Genomic DNA, 11826 nt, shown 5'->3' with positions numbered 1-11826 from the left:
TCTCAAGCTACTGGCCCCAACAGACTATTACAGGCACTTACAGGAAATTTCTGTGCATATGTATTCTCTTGTCTTATCTGTATTTGATTTAATCTCAGTACCTTTTTTTTTGTTAACAACTTTATCTTTTTCATAACTTTAGCTCAAGGAGAGGTTGGCAAAGTGGTAAATGTCACTGGACTAGTAATCCAGGATCCCAGACCAATATTCAGGGGAAATGGGATCACATCCCACCATGGCAGATGGTGAAATGTAAATTCAGGAAAAAATTAGAAAAGAATGATGGTCATGTAACCACTACTGATTGTAATAAAAGCCCATTATGTTCATAAATATTCCGGAGCAGAGGAAACCTGCCATCCTTATCCAGGCTGGCCTACATGTGACACCAGACCCACAGCAATTTGTAGCTGACTCTTAACTGCCCTCTGATGAATTAGGAATGGGCAATGAATGCTGGCCTAGCCAGTGACACCCGTATCCCGTATCTGAATAATAACAAGAAGAAATTTAAGGAAAATTAATTAACTTTTAACCTGTTTTTAAAAAAAGCCTGACTGCTGGTTTACTTAAATCATATTTTAAGAAGGAGGCTAAACAGGCTATTAAATAATCATAGATTACGAAACATGTGGCAGTCAGATCCTAGTGGTCTTGACAAGATGATTAAAAGATTTGCTGTGTGTTGCCTGTCACTGTTATGTATATGTAAACTGCCATTGAGAGTATATATGTTGGTTGGTGTCATCCCTGAAGCCAAAGCTGAATCTCACACCAATTTGGTAGCAGTACACCATTTCACTTCTAAAATTAAAAAAAAAGGTCCATTGACTTCACACAGATACTAACTGTGAAGTGCAACTGTCCTATTCAAGATAGTGAGGTAGGTAATTGTTTTTCTGTTATGTAGATTAAGGTTTAGTTTGCAGACTTCCTGTAAAATTCAGTGATTTCTAGAGGACAGTTCTGCCGATGACTTTAATGGGCCTGTACAGGAGCAGAAATGGTAAATAAGATAATTAAAAGCAATCCATGATACGAGTTTGCTGCATCCTGGAAATACACATTTATCATTCAATTGTGTAATGATCATTTTATATTTATCTGACGATCAGAAGGGTTTGTTTTTAAAGCAGCCAACAGTAGCTGTTTTGAACATTTCAGTTCCAATATAATAACTCAATATGGGAAACATCGGGTGAGTTCTTGGCTATGTTTAAAATACAAGTTTCTTGCATTTTAAATGGAGGACTCGTTGTTCCATTAAACATTCCAGATTCAGGTCCATTTATAAATTTCAAACAATCTCTGACTCTGGAAACCTTTATCACCAGGGCTCACATCTTTTGGCACCAGGACCCTAACTTTGCTGCAGCGAATTAAAGGTCAACATTGCCAAAAGGATGCTTTTGCTTAAAGAACTCACAGGTCATCAGGAATATGATTTAGCAGACCAGCATGGTTCTGTGGTATCCTGATGCCTGTGCAAGGGTGCAAATAATCCAAGTGAGTAAAACTGACCTCCTTAACTACCTTGTAAGTATGCGAACTTTACAGAGATATTGGGAGAAGGTGGCTTTTGCCCATCAGCGAGGTCTTAACTACACTAACATAATCGGTAAAAGTGCAGACAAGACCCAGGTACCTCATGAGCCATGTATCTGTGTTTGTTAACAATATTACATTCGAAGATGTAATATAATGCAATTTAGAAAGTTGGAAAGGGATACATAGGTAGGTACAATATGTCAGTAACTCTGTGGCAAATGGAGTTCAATGTAGGAAAGTTTGGACCTAAGAATGATGGGGTATTTTCTAAATAGAATAAAGCTAAAGCTCTGGATGAACAGAAAGAGATTTAGGGATCCAAGTACAGATATTATTTAAAAAAAACTAGTGAGCAAGGACAAGAAATAATTTAAACTATGAACGGTATATTTAAGCTTTTATCTGAAGAGATGTGGAAGACAAAGGGTGGAAGATATGTTACAGCTGTACAGAGGTCCAGTTGATACCAAGATAATAAAATGTGAGGCTGGATGAACACAGCAGGCCAAGCAGCATCTCAGGAGCACACAAGCTGACGTTTCAGGCCTAGGCCCTTCATCAGAGAGGGGGATGGGGTGAGGGTTCTGGAATAAATAGGGAGGGAGGGGGAGGCGGACCGAAGATGGAGAGAAAAGAAGATAGGTGGAGAGGAGAGTATAGGTGGGGAGGTAGGGAGGGGATAGGTCAGTCCAGGGAAGACGGACAGGTCAAGGAGTTGGGATGAGGTTAGTAGGTAGGAAATGGAGGTGCAGCATGGGGTGGGAGGAAGGGATGGGTGAGAGGAAGAACAGGTTGGGGAAGCAGAGACAGGTTGGACTGGTTTTGGGATGCAGTGGGTGGAGGGGAAGAGCTGGGCTGGTTGTGTGGTGCAGTGGGGGGAGGGGACGAGCTGGGCTGGTTTTGGCATGCGGTGGAGGAAGGGGAGATTTTGAAGCTGGTGAAGTCCACATTGATAACATTGGGCTGCAAGGTTCCCAAGCGGAATATGAGTTGCTGTTCCTGCAACCTTCGGGTGGCATCATTGTGGCACTGCAGGAGGCCCATGATGGACATGTCATCTAAAGAATGGGAGGGGGAGTGGAAATGGTTTGCGTCTGGGAGGTGCAGTTGTTTATTGCAAACCGAGCGGAGGTGTTCTGCAAAGCGGTCCCCAAGTCTCCGCTTGGTTTCCCCAATGTAGAGGAAGCCACACTGGGTACAATGGATGCAGTATACCACATTGGCAGATGTGCAGGTGAACCTCTGCTTAATATGGAAAATCATCTTGGGGCCTGGGATAGAGGTGAGGGAGGAGGTTGGGGGGGCAAGTGTAGCATTTCGTGTGGTTGCAGGGGAGGGTGCCGGGTGTGGTGGGGTTGGAGGGCAGTGTGGAGCGAACAGGGGAGTCACGGAGAGAGTGGTCTCTCCGGAAATCAGACAATGGTGGGGATGGAAAAATGTCTTGGGTGGTGGGGTCGGATTGTAAGGGCGGAAGTGTCGGAGGATGATGCGTTGTATCCGGAGGTTGGTGGGGTGGTGTGTGAGAACGAGGGGGATCCTCTTTGGGCGGTTGTGGCGGGGGCAGGGTGTGAGGGATGTGTTGCGGGAAGTGCGGGAGACGCGGTCAAGGGTGTTCTCGACCACTGTGGGGGGAAAGTTGCGGTCCTTGAAGAACTTGGACATCTGGGATGTGCGGAAGTGGAATGCCTCATCGTGGGAGCAGAGGCGGAGGAATTGAGAACAGGGGATGGAATTTTTGCAGGAGGGTGGGTGGGAGGAGGTGTATTCTAGGTAGCTGTGGGAGTCGGTGGGCTTGAAATGGACATCAGTTACAAGCTGGTTGCCTGAGATGGAGACTGAGAGGTCCAGGAAGGTGAGGGATGTGCTGGAGATGGCCCAGGTGAACTGAAGGTTGGGGTGGAAGATGTTGGTGAAGTGGATGAACTGCTTGAGCTCCTCTGGGGAGCAAGAGGCGGCGCCGATACAGTCATCAATGTAACGGAGGAAGAGGTGGGGTTTGGGGCCTGTGTTGGTGCGGAAAAGGGACTGTTCCACGTAACCTACAAAGAGGCAGGCATAGCTGGGGCCCATGCGGGTGCCCATGGCCACCCCCTTTGTCTGTAGGAAGCGGGAGGAATCGAAAGAGAAGTTGTTGAGGGTGAGGACGAGTTCGGCTAGGCGGATGAGGGTGTCGGTGGAGACTCAACTGCCTAGCCGAACTCGTCCTCACCCTCAACAACTTCTCTTTCGATTCCTCCCGCTTCCTACAGACAAAGGATGAGGCATTCCACTCCCACACATCCCAGATGCCAAGTTCTTCAAGGACCGCAACTTCCACCCCACACTGGTCGAGAACGCCCTTGACCGCGTCTCTCGCATTTCCCGCAACACATCCCTCACACCCTGCCCCCACCACAACCGCCCAAAGAGGATCCCCCTCGTTCTCACACACCACCCCACCAACCTCTGGATACAACGCATCATCCTCCGACACTTACGCCATCTACAATCCGACCCCACCACCCAAGATATTCTTCCATCCCCACCCTTGTCTGCTTTCCAGAGAGACCACTCTCTCCGTGACTCCCCTGTTCGCTCCACACTGCCCTCCAACCCCACCACGCCCGGCACCATCCCCTGCAACCGCAGGAAATGCTACACTTGCCCCCACACCTCCTCCCTCAACCCTATCCCAGGCCCCAAGATGATTTTCCATATTAAGCAGAGGTTCACCTGCACATCTGCCAATATGGTATACTGCATCCATTGTACCCAGTGTGGCTTCCTCTACATTGGGGAAACCAAGCAGAGTCTTGGGGACCGCTTTGCAGAAAACCTCCGCTCAGTTCGCAATAAACAACTGCACCTCCCAGTCGCAAACCATTTCCATTCCCCCTCCCATTCTTTAGATGACATGTCCATCATGGGCCTCCTGCAGTGCCACGATGATGCCACCCGAAGGTTGCAGGAACAGCAACTCATATTCCGCTTGGGAACCCTGCAGCCCAATGGTATCAATGTGGACTTCACCAGCTTCAAAATCTCCCCTTCCCCCACCACATGCCAAATCCAGCCCAGTTCGTCCCCTCCCCCCAATGCACCACACAACCAGCCCAGCTCTTCCCCTCCACCCACTGCATCCCAAAACCAGTCCAACCTGTCTCTGCTTCCCTAACCTGTTCTTCCTCTCACCCATCCCTTCCTCCCACCCCAAGCCGCACCTCCATCTCCTACCTACTAACCTCATCCCACTTCCTTGACCTGTCCGTCTTCCCTGGACTGACCTATCCCCTCCCTACCTCCCCACCTATACTCTCCTCTCCACCTATCTTCTTTTCTCTCCATCTTTGGTCTGCCTCCCCCTCTCTCCCTATTTATTCCAGAACCCTCACCCCATCCCCCTCTCTGATGAAGGGTCTAGGCCTGAAACGTCAGCTTGTGTGCTCCTGAGATGCTGCTTGGCCTGCTGTGTTCATCCAGCCTCACATTTTATTATCTTGGATTCTCCAGCATCTGCAGTTCCCATTATCACTGATCCAGTTGATACCCAACAGGTTTATTGCGTGTCGTCATGTGGTGTCCATCAGATCCACTAGAATGGTACTGAGATACAACTGTTTAATTATAAAGACAAGTTGCACAGATGAGGTATATATTTCCTTGCATGTAGAAAATTCAGGGAAGTTCTGACTGACGTGTCTAAGATAGTCAAATAATTTAATGGAGTAGGTATGGTGCAATAGGATCCTGTAGTGAGGAAGTCCAGAATAAGGGAGCATAATCTTAAAACGACAGCCAGATAATTCGGGGTGATGCCAAAAGTTACTTCTTCACGTAATGTACAGAAGAAATCTGAAACTTAATCTCAAATAAAACTTGAGGCTGGTACAATTGGAAAATGAACATGAAAACCAATACTGGTTGGGTCCTGAGCTCTTGGCTTCTGAGCTAACAGGGTTAACATTAGACATATTTTTGTAGTGCCAAATGTTTATCATGCTAAAAGGCCTACCACCTGACTACCATCCAGAAAAATGTGTCAGCCGCAGCAACACCTGAATGGAAACAATAGGTTTATAACACCTTTTAATTCTTGCAGGAGGTAGTTCTCAAAATATTCCCCTATAATCCCTGTCAATGCAAAGCAGCACTTTCTGAGGTAACCAGTTCATATGACGACAATTAACACACATTTCAGTGCTGGAGGTCTCTCTGGTTCTCAACATAAGCTGAGTGTTGCATGATAAACTGCTGTGTAGAGTTAAAATGGTTCTCAGATTCAGATCAACGACTTAAAGTCTTGCACAGTGCATGTGATCAAAACATTAGTGTTTAACAGCAACGTATGTTCATGCAAGCACCAAATGTCGACCAGGAGCAAGATGTTAAAGGATAATGATAACATTCAACAATTTTATTTATATAAAGCCTTTTGTATGGTTGACTCTTAGTTGTCACTCAGTTCAAGGGCATTTAGGGGCAAGAAATAAATGTTAGCCAGCCAGTGATGCCCATGCCCCGCCAGTGAATTAAAAAAAGTCTCAAGGTACTTCAAAGTGGTTTATTAACGAAATATGGCAAGCCACAGAATGAAGTGTTAAAATGACCAAAAGCTTAGTTGAAGAGATAGGTTTTAAGCAGAATCGTAAAGGAAGAAAGGGTGGTGGAGAGGCAAAAATTTGTGGGCAAGGGTAATTTCAGAATTTAGGGGCCCAGAGAACTGAAGGCATAGCCAATGGTGATACAGCTATTAAAACTTGTTCAAAATGACAGATAGATATAGGTAGTTTGATCAGAGCACATAGTACTATTCTCTCTCAGTTGGCATAAAATTAAAGCTACAAAGAGTGACTTATATAAAGATCAGTTTCCATTCTAAATGAAAAGTATTGCAAACCAAATTATGAAGGACAATGCCTATGGCCTTTAGCATTTATGAAGAGTCAAAACAAGACCGCAATGACCTTATGATAAGGACGATGCTGGTTTCCTAGCAACACTATGCATGATAGCAAGGACTTAAGAAGCTTTAGTCAGGATAACAGCACATCTTTATTCTTGGAGTTAATAACCAAACTTCAAATTTGATTTTGCTAAGTTTAATGTGGAGAATTCAACCACTACCCTTGGGATCACAGGATTTGATTTGTGCAGAGGAAAAGCAAATACAATAAACCCACCAGTTATCTGTTCTACATTCTTTTCAGTATTAACTAAGTTTCAAACATCTCTCTGTTACACCTTACTTAGGGCACTGTCTTTTAGTTCCTCCCACATAACTAGTAAGTATTGTATTTAAGAAGAATGTGTTTCCCAGTGATTTTCGTGAGCTGGGCTTGTCAATTGAGGGCTGAAGAGCTTTGGGAACTCTCAACAAAATTCCAAATCATTGTCTTGAAGTAGGACTTTGCTCACTCTTTCCAGAGACTTAGTTGCATGCATTTTGCTAAATAATCCCTTGATTCTCTGGGATGTGGAGTGTCTTAGTGATCTCCCACTCACTGTGGCAAAGTGTGGTAGTGATTTAATTTTTTTTTGAAGATCTGTGCCTCAGACTTTGTCATTTAGTTGTTGATGGATAGACATCAACAACTTCAATCCATTGCAAATCATCCACCAAGATTATAATTACTGTTTTGAAACTTCCTCCTTCTTAGTATATGACTGAACAGAATCTAATTTTTGTGGTTGACTTTCCGTTTTTACTTCCTTCCTATCTTCATATTCTCTTGAAATGTCAGCTTTTTAGAGATTTCCCCTTGCTTTTCCACTATGGCTAACTTTTTTGAGCTGTAAAACTGCTTTCCTGTGTTGGATACATCCTGTTTCCACAGTTGGGCACTGTTGACATCTGTGATATTGCTTTGTCCCAAAATGTGAACACTTTAGTATGGTTGCTGCACTATTTTCCCACCTGTTCACCTATTGCAAAGACTTTTGAGTGAATGATATTGTCTTCTATTGGCTTACTTCAAGTAAATTGATTCAGCCAAAATCTTAGTGTTTGAGGTCTCTGCATGATTCCATTCTCTAACTTAGGGCTTGTAGCATACTGAACTGCATTTGTGAAACTTAAGTCTGTAGACCATAAAAAAAAATCAAAAATTACCCAACATCAGGTTATTATCCAACAGGCTTATTTGAAAATAACAAGCTTTGGAAGTACAGTTATCAAGTACAGTGCGAGGAGAGCTCACAGACACAGTTTATAGGCAAAGAGACCCTGCGCGCTGTCGCCGTCCGCGCACTGTCTCTCCGTGCGCGTGCAGGCTCACCCACACGTACTGTCTCTCACGCGCAGATATTTACCCGATAATGTGGAATAATTTCCCAGCTATATCCTGTACCCAAAAGGATAAATCCAACTTGATCATCAGTAAAGAGATGGAAGGTATTATTATCTGTATTCTAATGAATCATTTGCTCAGCAATAACCTGCTTTTTGATTTGGCGGGTGGGGGCAGGGGTGTGCTCCCTGACTGGTTACAAAGTCATGCTTGGCATAAAGGAAGATGGAGATCAGTCATCTCAGCTACAGGAAATCTTTGCAGGAGTTCCTCAGGGTACTGTCCTAACCCCAACCGTCTTCAACTGCTTCATCACTGAGCTTCTCTCCACCATAAGTTTGGAAGTGGGGAAGTTCACTCATGATTTCACAATATTTAGCACAGTTTATTAGTCCTCAGAATCTGAAGCAGTCCAAGTCCAAATGTAGCAAAACCTGGACAATTCCATATTTGGGCTGACCGATTGCAGAAGGTCCTGAGATATTGAAAGCCTTGAAGAGTACACCTGCACATTATGCAGGTCTAAAAGTATATCCTAAAACAAAGGACTGAACCAAACATCCTCTTATAACTTGAGGTACAATGCAAAATATTTACATAGTCAATGCGGCTAGAAAAGTCAGAATTGAAATTAAAGCCAAACTCTGCAGAATATTGAGCCTGCTATCATTAGTCAATATCAGAGAAAAACGAAGATCCCGTGTGGTTTGTTAACCTTATATGAGCACTCAGTACTACACTGACCACTTTTAAAGCTTTGAGCAATACTACCAATGAGCGGGTACTTTGGAGCAACATACCATAATAATATTATCATTAGATCAAGGCATTCGACCCCAATAAGCATCAACAACTACATTCTTATTCTCCGAATTAACTTGATCCTTTTCCAAAAAGAAAGCGTGTGTGTCACCTGCATCTTCATGCCTTAAAAAAATTCTGGTTTTAATGTAATTTCCAGCACAAAAAGTATAACATTGTGGTAGGTGTCTGCAAAATCTCCATGAATTCTGAGCCACAGCTGCTAAATAAATAAGTAACATTTTGATCAAGAGTCACTTAGATTTCACATGAACCCAGCACAAACTGCACTGGATTCATGTTTATAAAAGATGTTAAAAATAATGATCATAATTCTGAAAGAGCAATCACTCCTTGCTTACTTATCTCAGCAAAAGTTTTTAGGGTGCATTTTACCTTTACCAGGTGAGTTCTCTTTAGATCTGAAATTAAATGGTGGCATTCAGTTCTCAAATGGAGGATTTGATTAACAAAGTAATGGGGGGTGGGGTCGTTCATTTGAATGCAGATTTGTAAGCCAGCACTGTAGGGAGGATCTGATTACAGACACTCAGCCTCCTGTTATTGAACCATGAAGACAGACAAATGGACATTGCTCTGTCAATAAAATGGAATGCATTTGCTGGCTTACCAGATAAACGTAAAGTCAACGTAGTCCCACGCTCTCTCTACAGAGAGATAACTGAGGGTGAGTTTAACCTGAGGGACACTATGCCTCAGGCAAGGGGCAAGGTTGAGATGGCAGGTCTTTCATGGTAACCTCAATCAGTGTGCGAATTGAACATATTGATTACTCTGCATTGCAAACCAGCTGTCCAGCCAACTGAGCTAACCGATGCCTCTATCAACAAGCCATACAATGAGTTAGAATATAAAAGGAAAATGATGAAATTCATGGTGTTGTCCTGAAAGTCCTGCATTTACAATGGAGAGGTGCGACAGGGGACAGTGGCCATCACTGAGGTTCTGCATGACCCCAACTTCTGCCACCAAGCTGCAGTTCACAACAGTGCCTGTGAGCTTGCACACTCTCGGGACCAGCTACAAACCATTACTGATGCATCCATTGAGATGAATGAGGACCTCAGACTAAACGTCATGAAAACAAAGGTTATGTACCAACCTACTCCTGCCACACAACACTGCCATACCCCACACCCCCATCAAAATCCTCAGTGAGCCTCTGGAAAATGTGGATCATTCCCCATGCCTCAGAAGCGTCCTCTCAGTATGAGCAGATATTGACAACAAAACCAAGCATTGACTCCAATGTGTTAGCACAACCTTTGGATGCCTGAGGAAATGTGTTCAAAATCTGAGATCTCAAACCCAGCACCAAGCACATGGTCTACAGACCAGCTGTGCTTCCCACCATCCTGTATCCACCAGAAACATGGAGCAAATACAGCAGACACCCTGGACAGTATTCCCCAGCACCGCCTTTGCACAAAACTGCAAATCCCCTGGCCGGATGGGCGTTCCTACATGAGATTTCCCTCCCAGGCCAATATTCCCAGTATTGAGGCACTGGTCGTACATGACCAGCTGCAATGGGCAGGCAGTGTTTTCTGCACATTCGACACAAGACTGTCTAAACAAGTGCTCTACTCTGAGCTCTGCAATGGTAAGCAAACCGTAGGAGGGTAGAGGAGACATTACAATGACATCCTGAAAGCCTGTCTAAATAAATACAACACCACTGACACATTGTTTGCTATAAATGCACAAACTGGAGACGAATCACCCGCAAAGGTACTCACCACATCGAGTGTCACGAGCAGAATATGTGGAAGCGGAGTACAAACAGCAGAATGCAGCATTCAGAATGCAGAACAACCCAGCCATCTCCCCACCCTCCATCAAACATCACCTGCCCTACCTGGGGTAGAGTCTACAGCTCCAGGACGGGAATAGTTAGCCACCACTAAATGCACCCCACTGGAGTGGAAGCAAGTCATTTTCAACGCTGGATTTCAACTGGATAGCCAAAAATATTTAGATGATATGGGCGACTCAGTGGCTCAGCTGGCTGCTCCAACTACTTGATCCTGCTTGGTTCCATTCACCCATCACTCCGGTGTTTGTTGAGCTACAATGGCCCCTGATCAAGCAATACCCTCATCTTAGAAATCTCATCCTTGTTTTTCATATCGCTCCAATCGTGTGTCACTGGCCCACTCCCTCCTCTCCCTTTCCCCTTAAACCTCCTCCAGCCCTACATCTGCATTAACTTAGTTCTAGCCTCTCAAGCATCCCAGACGTAAGCCAATCCACTGTTGCTGCCCATGCTCTCAGTTACCCTGGGCCTATGGTGCTGAAATCATTCCCCAAACTCCATCTCCCTTTCCTCCAAGATGCTCTTTAAACCCTGTTTGATTAACTTTTTGACCATTGTCCCTAGCATCGTTTCCTGTGGCTGCATGCCAAGTTTTGCTGTGAAAAGAATTGCAGAATCCCTTCAATGTTAAAGCAGGCCATTCATCCCACTGAGTCCACACTGGCCCTCCCAACAGCATCCAACCATTCACTTTCATGAAGTGCCTCAGGATTTACCACATTAAATGTGCTTTACAGATACAAAATTGTTTAACACAAATAACGGAAACTTGCAAAACATAAAAACAACTATCTGCAATGCTGTTGAGAATGGGAGTAGCAAAGGAACATTTTTTTGATCAGTTATAACAAAGTTATCTAATTATTATTTTTCATAAGTACACTAAACGTTTGTGGCTTCAAACATTTGGAATTGTGTTTTGGTTATGCAATGTTATTATTAAAGCAGGCAGATAAGCAGTAGGGATTAACAAATAGCCTAAAAACAGCAGCAAAACTGAGCTCAATCCAAATTCAGCTAAGCTTATCAAATCCAAATCTAGTCTGACCCAGTAAAAGCACTATTCTGGTCAGCAGCAATGTGAAAACTTGGTTTACTGCCAATGTATGCACGTCACCAGGTGATGGTGGGTAGGGAAACAATGCGTCCCAATGCTATTTTTTTCTGTCGCAACAATGTAAAAATTCTAAGTGCACTTTTATTTGCTGCAAAAATTATCAGTAATTTGTAAAGCCTTAATGATTCTAGTTCCGCATTATCAAAACTAAACACGTTTCATACTCAATTTTTTTTCTGATTTGTTGATTGTACTTATTAATTACAAGACAGTTTCACAGTCTGTCTACTTATACATTGATCAAAACAATAATTTTT

At 43.9% G+C, this 11826-nt stretch overlaps 1 protein-coding gene across 7 annotated transcripts in view; it reads right to left on the bottom strand.

Annotated features, from left to right (window-relative positions):
- ropn1l (rhophilin associated tail protein 1-like) overlaps positions 1–11826 on the bottom strand; it is a 68200-nt gene that overhangs the window by 11852 nt on the left and 44522 nt on the right. The window lies entirely within an intron of this gene.

The sequence above is a fragment of the Stegostoma tigrinum genome, chromosome 2 (assembly GCF_030684315.1).
Source record: "Stegostoma tigrinum isolate sSteTig4 chromosome 2, sSteTig4.hap1, whole genome shotgun sequence".
In the NCBI taxonomy this organism is placed as follows: Eukaryota; Metazoa; Chordata; class Chondrichthyes; order Orectolobiformes; family Stegostomatidae; genus Stegostoma; species Stegostoma tigrinum.
The sequence above is the reverse complement of the archived record's forward strand: the minus strand, read 5'-3'. Positions and strand labels throughout refer to the sequence as shown.